The following is a 14,267-nucleotide window of genomic DNA, read 5'->3' as shown; positions in this document are numbered from 1 at the left end:
GCTACGGGTGAAAGACGAGGAACGCGAGGGCGAAGCGCAAAGCTGTACAAATAGGCAGGTGCGCATGCGGGGAGGGAGCGCTGAGGTGTTCTTTAAAAGGGTAGGTTTGAAGAAAGCAAGAAGAGGGAAGCAATGCCAGGAAAGTTGCAGTGTAACTTTGGCAGCTGGTGGTCGCTGTGAAGGCGTGTAAATATTTTAGTACCCCGAAAAGTTAAAGCATCAAAAAAATTTCGGGGGGGGGGGGTCAGAACCCCTCAACCCCCCCCTAGTTACGGGCCTGACGGAGATTATGTGAGTACATGTGTCACCGGCAAAACTTATTTTTGTAAGGGATCCGTTAGTGCAGTGTGAAGCGCATAGTGTGACATCAAAGGGCTTTATAACTCGGCCGTGTGTCAGGGGGGGGGGGGGGTGTCCAGATAAGATCGAACACGAGGTCCCGGTCACCATTCCCGATTGTGATGAAATTTACTGTAGGTCTAGGCATTACACCCAGCACAATGGTTTCGCAGTTGGTTTTGCGAAAAAAAATTTGTTCGCCTGAAAAAAAAATATACAAATTTTGGCCGCAAAAAACGCTTTTCCGCCAATTTCGCGATTTCTGAATTTCGAGCGCACCTAGGGAAAAAACGGTGCACTTCTTCGTCACAATATTTATTCCCCTTAAATAACAAGTAAAATGCAATCTTATGAGTCTATTGTTTCCTTTGCTTGTCGAAGCACTTTTAAAGAAAAAAATCGCACAAAATGCCTGTATTTCAGGAATTTATTACTGCAAGCAAGTACAAGTGAGGATAATACAAATCGGTACGTATTAACTTTGATACTTTTGCTCTCTTTTAAAATAATTTGCGTGGTTTTATCGCGCTCCGTTTTACTTGATAATTGGGCTGAAACGTAAGTGATTTACCAAAAACGCTGAACTTTGAAAATATTTTCTCAAAAAGGCCATTTAAATTTTTTTTTTTAATCCCTCAGATTGAAGTCAAGGACGTCATCTACCATTGTGCAGAAAAAAAAACGTTGCATTATTTTGGTTGCTAACAAGTTACAGTGCGTCAAATGTGACCAAGCCAGCCTAGCGGCCGCGTCGTTCGTTATGGGCTGAAACTCGGATATAATTTGCTAAAAATACTTGTACGCGACATAATCACAAATCAGCAGCTCCACACCAACAAATGCGCAGCCCGGTGTCATGGTTCAGCAAGCTTTGTCTTGCGATCAGCCGCTTGACAAACCCGCAGCAGCGGCCGCTCGATGCTGCGGGCACTCACCGCTACATGATGCCGCTTCGACGGGCGGATGAGCCCCGCTTGCGCGTGAAAACTACGCTAAGTGTTTTCGTTGCATACTATGACATTTGTTGGCACATAACGCCCTTTAACTTTCACAGTGATGCATTCCTTATCTCACTCGTCCTCTTAGCGTAGTTTTCACGCGCAAACGGAGCTCATCCGCCGTCGAAGCGGCGCTCATGTAACGGTGAGTGCCCGCAGCATCGAGCGGCCGCTGCTGCGGGTTTGTCAAGCGGCTGATCGCAAGACAAAGCTTGCTGAACCATGACACCGGGCTGCGCATTTGTTGGTGTGCTGCTGATTTGTGATTATGTCGCGTACAAGTATTTTTAGCAAATTATATCCGAGTTTCAGCCCATAACGAACGACGCGGCCGCTCGGCTGGCATGGTCACATTTGACGCACTATAACTTGTTAGCAACCAAAATAATGCAACGTTTTTTTCTGCACAATGGTAGATGACGTCCTTCACTTCAATCAGAGGGATTTAAAAAAAAATTTTAATGGCCTTTTTGAGAAAATTTTTTTCGAATTTCGGCGTTTTTGGTAAATCACTTACGCTTCAGCCCAATTATCAAGTAAAACGGAGCGCGATAAAACCACGCAAATTATTTCAAAAGAGAGCGAAAGTATTAAAGTTAATATGTACCGATTTCTATTATCCTCACTTTACCTTGCTTGCAGCAATAAATTCCTGAAATACAGGTATTTTGTGCGATTTGCCAAGTTTGTGATTTTTTTCTTTAAAAGTACTTCGACAAGCAAGAGAAATAATAAACTCATTAGATTGTATCTCACTTGTTCTTTAAGGGGAATAAATATTGTGACGAAGAAGTGCACCGTTTTTCCCCTAGGTGCGCTCAAAATTCAGAAATCGCGAAATTGGCGGAAAAGCGTTTTTTTGCGGCCAAAATTTGTATATTTTTTTTCAGGCGAACGAAATTTTTTTTTCGCAAAACTAACTGCGAAACCATTGTTCTGGGTGTAATGCCTAGACCTACAGTAAATTTCATCACAATCGGGAATGGTGACCGGGACCTCGTGTTCGATCTTATCTGGACACACCCGGGCGTTTTTATTAAATTTACTGCTCAGTTATTCTAAAATATTACGGTCCTTTAGTTCGTAGTCTTAGGATTTTTCTACCATAAATCCGACAAGTCTCATAAGGTCATTCGGTGGCTGTCTAATAAAGGCATTTCAGCGGTACAAACGAGCATTTTAACTAGGGATGCTGAAAGAAAACATGTAATAACAACTTGTGAAAACTATACTAAACGTTACGAAAACTCAGAATATACAAGAATGAGCTTTGCGGCTCAGATTTCAGCCTCTCTAGTCATTCCAAGGTAAATAAATTAATGCGGCCCGGATGTAATATTCACAAAGAACATATACTTATTGCATACCCCGCAGTAAAATGTCTCATAAGTTTAAAGTAGCAACAGAACTTCTTATTTCACTGCCGTCGAATTGAGACTGCCATAATTGTAACTGAAATACGGAGGACACGTATTGAATATCGTCATTGATGCGATATAATTAGTCGCGTTCAGGCCATGGAAGAAGTTTGCATGACCATTCCTTGCGTATGCAGCATACACAGCGTAGAACATTAGAATGCGGCAGCCTCGCTCAAACCACGGGCAACTGCGATGCGGCGGACTTGCTTGTGGGCCGCACGCAGCTCGGCCGTCGCCGAGAGATTGGGGCTTTCTCTGTGTTATCGTGCGCCGTGGGAGCTTATCGGAGGTAAGCTTATTAAGCGAGGTATAGAAAACTGGGCGACTTTCCCGAAACCACGAACCTCGGTGCTTTACCGCGGGGGATCGGCACGTTTGCGACCATGGCCGCTCTTTATAATGCGTGGGGCCTGACTACCAACACTGAAAACACAAGAGCATCAAGCTCTTTTGAACAACCCTTCCCCCGCCCCTTTCTCTAGGATCGGATTTTCTAGAAATAGAAAGCCGAGTCTATAGAAGAACAATGGCCCTTCACGCAGGCGGCTGCCACCAAGCCCATTGAGCTCGCCCTGTACATCGTAAACTGGTGCGTTGCGGTTGAATGACAACTCCGTACTCGGGCAGAACAGGCCCGGCACTTAACTCTCCTACGAGTACATAAAACAACTACTGTGAAGTATTTTCGCATATTCATCTGCTGGTTTACCTCCCCGCCTTTCGCTTAACCTTTATCTCGCTTTCGGCACGAAGCATGAACAGGGTATAAAACGAATGGCGACTTGGAGACGACGTCATTCGCAAAAAAGAAAAAGAAAGGAAACCTCCAAGGCTCCTTCATACATTCGCCTAAGACGACTCGAAGGCGAAAACCATCATCTCTTCCTTTTTCTTTTCAGCTGATGTATTGAGCCTCCCCGGTCCCCCTACAAAAGCTTTCTGCACCTAACATGGTTTTGCACTGCCTCCATGATCGGCCCACCTTTGACCAAGCGAGAATATCGTGTGATGACGTCATTATGCAAAGTCACTTATGTGACGTCATATGGCGAAGTCATCACATGATGATGATCTTTTGGATCCCTCGTGTTGACGCCGACGGTCAAGTTTCGCATTTGATGAGGCATCTCAGGCTTTTGCCTTCATAGAAGTAGCATGTTCGTAAAGTAGCGCGCGCACACGAATACGAAAAAGAAGGAAACCGACGACACAAGCGCGCCATGATGAAGCTCTACAACTCGCCCGAATCGCTACTTTCCTCGAGGAGCACTCGGCAGGAGAGCAGCACGGCGTTGCCGTCTAAAGGCAGTCCTCGTTTTCCGTCCGAACTGAAACCATCACGTCGCCGTGCTCTCCGTTCGCATGTCCCCGTGCATTAATCAAAGTGGAACAAAGACAGAGGGCAGTGCACGAAGTCGCCCGATGCGCCTTCAGCGCGCATACCGAGTGTTCCAATGCAAAACGCTCTCGGCCGTATGCATCTCCTTCAGCCGCGACGTTCCCTTTATCGACTCGGTGCCGCAGACGCATGGCTCCTCGTCAAATTTCCTTGCGCCTTTTATAAGCTGCGCGACAGGCGCACTGATTTAATTGGGTTCGCTATCGCAATCGGTTTCGACACTCGACTTTCTATTGCATTTATTATTCACGGCTCGCCGACGTGCCTCGTCTGCACCGACAGCGGCAGGCACGTATACACACGCCTTCTTCGGAGAGCGGCGCCAGGATATCCCTGCTTACGCTTTTCTTACGTGCTTCTTTTTTTTTATTCTCTCAAGTTCGCTTCATTAAAAGGGTGCGGGAAAATGGGGGAATAAAAAGGGAGGAAAGGGAAATGCGTTACGGTCTCGTTCGAATGAAGCAAGAACATCGAAGTAATGGTAGAGAACGGCGGGTTGTGTCGTCTTTAATTTACATGCTCCTCCATTTCCCTGCATGGTGGTCGTACATCATTTTTTTTCTCCACTTAATAAATTACGGGGTCCAGTTCCAGACTGCAGCCGGAATAATATGATTTAAGTCTCGGTACCATAACGGCTCTTTTCTTTTTTCCCTTCGTAAGATCGCGTTCACCGCTGCTTTTCTGGGTTTGCTGTGTATGCAGCGCTCTCCGGTCAGTGCGTATATGCACACAAAGTTCTCGCCCTGACGTTTCGTTCCGAAGCTGACAGAGGAAACTTTCGATATTATGGGACCCGAGCGGCTCCAAAAATTGAAGCTTGCTCGTTGTACTATTTTTAGCGCGAGGAGGAACTGTGAAGGACACGTAGATAAGAAAGGGCCGTTGTTCATCTTGTGACCGTAGGCCCCAGAGTTTGAAGGGGTATTGTGTGTTTTCAGGGCCCATATTCGCAAAATAATCATAGCGAAAAATAAAAGGCACGCTATAACCGTTCGAAAAACCAGAAGCCGGATTCACATGATGTTTCGATGTACGTAACCTTCCTCATTCACCAGCCACATATCTTCATATAATGATTAGTGAAAACTTTCTTTTACAACAAATTCTAGCGCAAGATCCTTTTGTGAACACGGCTTCACATGACGGTAAATGGTGATTAAGTTGCGAGGGCGGGCAGCCAAATGTGAAAACTTGAACCAATAGCTTTGAACGTAAAATCAGACTCAGCGTCGTCCCCATTTTTTCCATTTCAGTTGCGTGGAATAAAGTTATCAGGTTACGTCTCATTGTATGTAATTAAACATTAGTGGCCTAATAAAGGGATTCGGGCACCGTGCACGTCATTACAGCTTTCTGGCGCCAACAGCGAAGTACGCACATACTTTTTAAACTGACACTAAAGAGAAACGATGAATCGCCCTAGATCGATAAATTGTGCTCTGAGAACTCGAATGTCGTTAATTTCGCCATCATAGGTTTATTAATAGAGGAGAAAATCAAGTTCAAAGTTTCATTTTTAAATTTCGCGCCGAAATCTCCCCGTGTGACGTCACGGATTTCAAAGTGTATCGTATCTTGGTGCCATTGGCTCAACAAAATTACCCCAAACTTGGTATGTTAAGTCTATGGCCCCCTCAGAGGACAATGTACTTCATTTTTACCGATTAGGAACCAAGTAGTCCGTAGTAGGCGTTGTCAAAACATGTGACGTCACGGCGAATGGTGCGGTAACTTCAAGGTGGCGTCGCCACCCACATTTTGTTTTTGCGTGTTTTCTCGCTTACTAAGCGTCTTCTCGCAGCAAGCGTGGTGTTTTGGTATCGTGAAAGAGTACTTTACTAATGAGAAAAATCGTTTTGCTCTTTACTGTCCCTTTAAGCACGACACGACAAGTATAAGAACGCTCACTTAGTTGAAGAAACGCGGAATCAGAACACTATAAAAGTGTGCGAAGCATAAATGTCGAAAATTCGCACCGCAATTGCACCTGCTGCGGATACTTGCTCTTTTACCATTCCTCTTCACGAATTCCGCTAATATGTCCACTTGACGGTTCGTTTCCTTTTCTTTTTTAGCAAGAAAGAAATTGCGAGACGCACAAATGATCGGAGCAACGTGTTTGAGTTTTTGGAACACCGAAACACCGGAGACGTTCACGGCAGAGCAACGCTGGTATAGCTCCATCTTGTTGCGCTTTCCTCAGCCAGAGCGCGTTAGAAATGTTTTGCAGACAAGCTGTTAATGGGAGTTTCGCAGTCGTTTTTTAGATGCGAAGCATCTTTTAGCGGAGCTCAAACCGGTGGTGGTGTGCGGCGTGACCACCCTTACTGCGCATGCGCAAACCTCTCAATATACGTCCTCTCCACACACCTCCTCCCCCTCCCCCCTCTCCGCTTCCCCCTTCCCTCCGCCTCTCTACTTCCTCTCTCCCCTTTCCACCTCTCAACTTCCCCTCTCCCTCTACCCCAATACACTCCCACTCTGAAAAGCGGTCTCGACATGCCGAAACGCTGCTTCGCATCGCCTCTCTCGCAACGCCGTGATGAGCGCCAGCGCATGCACGTCCCGTCCCCCTCTCTCTCATCTCTTAGGCTCCCCCCTCGCGCGCCTGACGACCGCGTTCCCCGCTCGCCTGTGAGAATTAACGGCAAGGCTAGAGGAAAGACACGACGCGCGCAGCGTTCCTCTTCGCGTTCCACGACGCGAGGTCGGTAGCATGCCCAACGAAAGCCAATGGAACGCGATCGTGCAGTGCTCCGGCTTCGCATCGCCTTATGGTCCCATTTAGCGGTAGATGGTGTAATATTGTGCAGCCCGGTCCCGGCATGCGGCGGCATGCTCGGTATCGATGAGCGACGCAATGTGCATCTAAGCCCCGGATTTTCGCTCTGAAACGCAATAACGAAATAAATGTTAACATGAGTACACCTCACACAAATGGAAAACTCATTCTATACAAATTCTCTTATTGTCTGCCAGTAATTCGTGGTTCTTCTTTCTCACGTTGTGTTTAGCCGGCTTCAAGATGGAGGTTATATAGCTGCGGTGGTAAAATGCAGTCAGCAAAGCAGCTTGAGTAGCGAACTCTGATGCGGCCATGTATGCGATCAGTGCGTAAAAGTGTACAAACAGAGGAAATGTGCCTGAGACACATTACCCCAATTTATCCAAAATTTATTCCGTTGTGAAAGTAAGCTACAACCACTTTTCAAGGCGAAAGCCTTAGGTGCCTCATCAAAGGTAAAAATTGACCGGCGTGCCGCGACGGCGTCTCCCGTCGGCGTCCACACAAGTGATGAAAAAAATCGCCATCGCGTGATGATGTCATCATATGCCATCATGACGTCACAGATCGCCATAATTGGTGACGTCATTATGACGTCATAGTGACGTCACATGATGATGATATCATACGTATCTTAGCTTGGTCAACCGTGGGCCCATCACGGAGGCAGTGCAAAACCAGGTGAGGTGCCTCCCTCCTGGAGGCAATGCAAAACCACATAAGGTGCATACAGCTTTCGGAGGGTGGCAGTAGGGTAGTAGCGGTGCAATTGTAGAAAAAATTGTAGTGGCTTAGCTCGTCTATGCCAGGATATACGTAGCGTGAGCTAAGGTTCAGCTCATTATTCTTAGCTCTCCTTGTCTAGGATTAGCTTGATTATGCTTACTGCTGCTTCAATGACACACACATGGTGTACGCATTATGTGACATGTATATTATTTTTTTGCTCAACGCTTTTTCTCTATTGCCACAAAGACGGCTCGGGGGTCAGTGTAGTAGTACGCTGCCGTCTCGTGCCCGGTCACCACCACCTACAAGAGAAGGCCTGCGCACTCCCTCCGTGACGTCACAGACCTTGCCCGACGGAGAGGGACGCTATCGCCCGTAGCGCAGTTTGCGCGATCATGCAGTGCAGCAGTGGAACGCGATCGCCCTCCTTATTTCAAAAAATGAAATAAGGAGGGAGGCATTTCACGATAATTCAGGGAGCAGCGCTTTACTGTTTGAAGCGAGATCCGGTTGCCTTAGAACGGGTAGTTATAAAGCGAGATTCAGTAAAGAAGAAGAACAATGTACGTGCTGCGGGGAAGATAAGGAAACAGCGGAGCATGTTCTGATTGAATGTGGAGACATCCACCCAGATGTACGTTTGGGCACGAGCCTACATGAGGTCTTGGGTTTTAGAGACAATGGAAAGCTGAACCACACTCGCGATTGAAATAAGTAAGAGAGGGTTAGAGTATTGGTGGCAGAAAACTAGAGAGAAAGGACAAAAATAAATATTGGAAAAAAATAACGACATTCTGCCGTAAAGCGCAGAGAACGGAGCTGAAAACTTGTTTTTTTTTTTTTTTGGAGTAAGATAGTTTTAATTGAAGTAAAGACGCTAGGCCAACACTAAGAAAAAGAAGAGTAAAGGTTTTTTTTTGTCGAGCCTGGTGGCACAGCCCGCGTTATAACGGGGACGCTCATAGCATCCATCCATCCATCCAGTGGACGCACTCGGTCAGTCGACGCGCACACGCGTCGACTGACCGAGGCACGCGATGAGCCCACCCGCAGCACGGGCTCATAGCGTTATGTTCCAGCGTTCCAGTGCGCCAGCTGTGTGACATCACTACGGCAGGTGTCGCTGGTGTCTGGGTGCTTAGTGAGTAAACTCCTTGCGTGGGAAGTGTTGTGCGGCACTGTAATTTCAAATAGAACACATTCGAAAGTCAAGCGTTCGTGCGTGTCTTAACGCCTTCCTTTTGTATACGTTCTGTGTATTCGCTGGTGTCCCTGTTTTCAAGTTCCCTGCCAGAGCAGATGTCTGTGGTAACCTGCGAACCAAAGGTGGTTTTGCCTTCTGAAGCTACCGGGGACCGCACGAAATTTCGGAAGCCGCCACAGGTTAATGCCATAGTGGAAGAGGGCCCACGTTGCGTGCGTCAGCCATGTTATCATAAAAACCACATAAATTCTCGTGTTTTACGTAATAAAATTACGATCTGGTTATGAGGCAAGCCGTCGAGGTGGACCGCGGAGTATTGTTGACCACCTGGGTTTCCTTTTACGTGCAGCCACACCTAAGTACACACCCACTGTGCGCGTCAAAGAACTCAGATGGTCAAATTTAATCCGGAATCCCCCCTATACGGCGTGCCTCATATTCATGTATGTATGGTGGTTTTTGGCTCGTAAAACACCAGAATTTTTTGTTAGCTATGCATACGAGTGTTTCTTTTTTCTTTTTTTTTTCAGTTGTGTCCCGTCTATAGATGCGACCGCCATGACCCGCAACTTTGAGCGCAGCAATGTATCGCCATACGTACATACACTAAGCTGCCACGACGGCTATTAAAGAAAAGCAGCCAATCGATTAAGAAGTTCTTTAAAAGATGCTGTACACTCTGAGATGCTCTTGCTGGAATCACCAATGGGTTCAACTAAAGAAACCGCCATTTAAATCCACGAAGTCGCTTGTCTTGAGGGGCTGCATATTATAAAGATTTGACGGGCGCTGCGATATTCGTCTAGTTTTATCTCGTTATATCATTGTTGTACATACGGACTACAGGTGGTTTTACAGCGATAGGCATGGGCTTGTCTCCCACCTTGAAATTATGGATTGTTTTATTTGTCACAAGTTTACTATCGTCATCTCACCACAAAAGAAGCGAAGAAGTAGAAGGCCACCACAGCACTAGAGGCATCATAACGCAGACCGGGCAACGTAATGTCTGAAACTTCGCAGCAAGAAGCAGGTCGCCTCCGCACTGCGCTTCGTTCATCCGCCACTATATGTATTAATTTAACGCTCTCTTTCTGCCCTATGCAGTATCCGCAGGCACATGTGGCCAACTATATACTCTAGCATACTCCTTATGTTGTTGGCAGCACGCCGATTAGAGATTATGCAATTAGCACGCAGCCTATCACACGTGAGCTTGTTGTTGTTTTGTACACCGCGGCGGCTGCATTTTCGATGGAGGCGAAAATGTTTGAGGCCCGTGTACTTAGATTTAGGTGCACGTTAAGAACCCCAGGTGGTCGAAATTTCCAGAGGCCCTCAACTACGGCGTCCTCATAATCATATCGTGGTTTGTGGACGTTAAATCCCAGATATTATTATTGTTGTTTTGATTTGTACACTTGGCACCTGTAACACGGCGAGCGAGATCGCATTGGCCTCAACGCAGCTAGGACCCGAATGTCATCTCTATGTCTTTATCTTCGAACTAAGCGCTTCTTTTTTATTGCTTTGCTTCTTCTGTTGCGTTCATCCTTCGTGAAGCTAGAGGCAAGAAGAAAAAAAAAAGCGTTTTGTTTTCATGGGCGCGAGATAGGCCGATTCTTTGTTCGAGCAGCGCAGTGGCTTTTGTCTGTTTCTTTCTACAGAAAGAGCAGAAAGGTCGCGTATAGGAAGAGAGGCGCCCACTTTTGTTTTCCTCCCCGGCACGCCTTACTGCTGGGCCCCTGAGCCACGGCTCTAGGTTCTCCCACAGGGACCTGGTGCGAGTGGCACCGACGGCGGCTCTCATCTCCGAGGGAGGGGGTGCTTGCACACGGCCGTCGCCGCGAACAAAATCGATCGGACCAATCGGATGCGCGTTCTGTTCCTTTTTTCTCGCTGCTTGGGGACGCAGCCGCCACCGACGGGGCCGTAGGGAGGGATGCAGCCAGTGCGAGCACTACACCGCAGACGAAGCGCGATCGGCTTTGCATACGTACAAATTGTAACGGAAACGTCGCGCGGTGTCCCCGATTTATTCAATCTTGACGCCGTTCCCTTCACTTCGTTTTTCTCACCCTTCTGCACAATGTGCTTTTTTCCGCCTTAATTCTTGCCCATTTATTCAAAAAGGTCCTGATCTTGGTCGTTTCAAGTCACAAACTTCAGCACTTGAGGTCGTGCGGCCGCCGACAGCACAGGGACTCTGTCAATCAAACACTGACTGCGTTTGCTTTTAGCAACTTGGCCTTCGTATGTGAGTTTGAAGGCTCACCAGCGGTTGTTGCACCTTATGCATTCGAAGTTGAGCGCTCAGAGGTTCGACTGTTGTCCTACGAGCCCGGTGAGGCACAGACCGAAGCTATGTCTCCCCCCCCCTTTTTTTTTGGTTACGAACTTTCAACCATGACTTTATTTAAGCATCGACTTTAATTATACTCCCACGGCGTCCACTTCGAAATATCTGCTCGTTATCTCACCACATTTCTTATACTCGTCGCTGTTAGGGAATAACGCACCGTTTGTTTGTAATATCATGATGACATTGCTGGTGTCGTCACGACCGCTCTCAGTCGTTGATACGACTTTTGACTCGCGTGTCGTGTGCAAGGGTGTTGAAATTGCGCGTTTTGCTTTATCGCATACTACTCTATTCGACAAAATGAAGCAGCCTTTCTAGATGCCGCAGCAAGCTCAGACGCTCGTATCTACAGTAGTAAATTACAGGGCAATTGGTGACGTGCAACATATAAGCTAAGCTTATTTTCCCAGCTGCAGCACCTAGCTCTGGAGCTATCCACATGCGACAGAAGCACCAGAACATACAGTTCAGCGAGCTAAAGAAGCGAAATTGGAGTAACGTGATAATCAATTGCCCATTACGTGTCAAAATTTTCATTACAACACAAGTGTCCGTAACCTGAACTTGTCCAAGTGCGCATGCGGTGCATGCTACGAATAATAAATTACGAAGTACGTGTGCGTGTCGCTTTTATTGTCAACTAATTTTCTTCGTCCCCCTGGCGGCCTATGTAGTCGTGACTGGTGTAATGAACAGGCACTACGTAGCGCCCTCTGGCCATTCAAGGGTATACATATAGAGTACACCTGCAGTAGCCTGCATTGTTTGCGCTGTCGCACCCGAGTTGGGGTTTCTTGGCTTTGGGAGGCTATGCGCGTGCGTACCCTCTGGGCATTTAGAAGCTGGGGCGCTTATTTCACGTGGCGCATATCACATCATGCACAGGTCATGCAGATTCGTGAGACCTGCATTGGCTTACGAGATCAGCCCACTCTGCCTTCCTTTGAAGGACGCGTTTCTGCAGATTTCTGAACTCGTTCTGCAAGCGAAAGTACAAGTCGCTTGTCTTTGTCGTGTACTTCTGTTCGTTGCAGTTGCGTCGAGATCTTTGCGATAGCAGCCGGTGTCATCAGAAGCGTAGCCAGAAATTTTTTTCGGGGGGTGGGGGTTGAACCACCTTTTTTGTATGTTCGTGCGTGCGTTTGTATGTGTGCGTGTATATATGCACATGCAGAATCGAGAAATCTCGGGGGGGGGGGGGGGTTCAAACCCCAAACACCCCCCGCCCCCGTCTACGCCCCTGGTTGTCATTGATCCCTGCTCTGCAAGGGACGTCGACCTTGCCTCATACAACGCATTGCCCACCATCAGTCACCGTGGGGTGATGAGCGCTAGCCAGGAGGGAGGGCGTGTTTCGGTGCCAGAACACCCAAAGAAATTTTCTGAGCGCCGCATACTCCCCTCTCCTTTCCGCCCGCTTCCGCGGTTTACGGGCGGCTTAATTCCCTTTGCCCGAAGGCTATGCTTCCAAACATCCACCGTTTGCAGCATATTTTGGCCACTTTGCCCGTCAGCACCGCAGAAGCGGAACGTTGATTTCCAATGCTCCAAATGTTCGATTCTTATCTCAAAGCTACAACGACGCAAGAGCGGTTCCTCGAGCGTGCTCTTCCTAACATTCACAGGGACATCGTTTTCAGTCCACACACTGTCCTTTCGGATCTTTCTGTCGACCGCCAGCGGCTTCGGCTGAATGTCTAGACTGAATGGGAGCAGAAAGGCTCTTTTTCTACATTTTGTACATCAGGATGCGGAGGTGAACGGACGATTTTACGTAATGTTCAGCATGTAGAGGCCCTTACGGAAGTCGCATGTATTTCCGTAATCATATTTTAATAGCGCTGTTTTTCATCGCCCCGCAGCACCGCGTTGAATTTCAAACAGTTACCCTTATTTTTGTGCTTTAGTAATTATTCGGGAATGTTCTGGTACAATTTCGCTCTTTCACGTACGACTTTCTCTCTTTTTTTTAGAAAATAAATGTTATTTACAAATCAAACCACGTCCTCAGAGTCCTGTGTGCGCTCACATTTTTATGTAGATATTACAGTGAACGAAAGAACTAACCCTTCGGATTTAAAAGCAGAAAAATCTCTAAGATATTTGGACGCAGGATCCATCGAAACGTTTTACATTATTTTAACCTGCGGCGTATAACACCCCAGAAAAACATCTCTGTCTACGCCCTATATAATTGTTTCAGACAGGGCACAGAGTCTGAGGACTTGTTCGCTTGCTCGACTGGCCGCGAATAACCAGCAAGCCAGTAGCGTAGCAAGAAATTTTTTACGGGAAGGGGTTGGGGGGTTCACCATACTTTATGTATGTTCTTGCGTGCGTTTGTACTGTTTTGTGTATATATATTGTGGGGGTGCCTCTTACCCCCTGTAAAGCCGTTTGCGCCTCATGGCACACGCGGCGTTCTCGCGGATAGGCCGCAGTTGGGGTTAAACGGCCGCCGAGCGAGGAGTGGCGCTGTGTTCGCGGGAAAAGCTAGGCCGGCGGACAGAAAACAGCAGCGAGCCTCTTTGGGTTTGGCGGCGTGGTGGATGGACGTCTCCCGCGGTGGGTTCGGGGGGACGATACCACCGCTCGTTTCCCGCGGGCCCTCGTGGTGAGTCCGAACATCGGCGACGCCGCATTCCCGCGGTGCATTGTACGTCTTATATTGTCTTGGGGTGGTGTTATGTTTCCGGGTATTGTATTAGCATTGTATAAGGTTACTCAGCGTGTTAATGGTTGTTGTGTCAGACTCGGAAGGCGAACTGCGTCGTATGTAAAAGAGGTTAATAAATGTACACGTGTGTTTGTTGCACGCCCGCGTGACTGTCTCCGTGTGCGCTGAGAGCGGCTCATATTCAGGACCCCCACGATATATATACACATGAAAACTTGAAAAATTTCGGGGAAGGGGGAGAGGTAAGTTGAACCCCCCAAACCCCCGCCCCCTTGGCTAGGCCACTGCAGCAAGCAGTACTCAGGTTCCGCACATCACTAAATGCACGCATTGCCGTGAAATAGTAAACA

This window comes from Rhipicephalus sanguineus, unplaced genomic scaffold (genome assembly GCF_013339695.2).
Source record: "Rhipicephalus sanguineus isolate Rsan-2018 unplaced genomic scaffold, BIME_Rsan_1.4 Seq805, whole genome shotgun sequence".
NCBI lineage: Eukaryota > Metazoa > Arthropoda > Arachnida > Ixodida > Ixodidae > Rhipicephalus > Rhipicephalus sanguineus.
The sequence above is the reverse complement of the archived record's forward strand: the minus strand, read 5'-3'. Positions refer to the sequence as shown.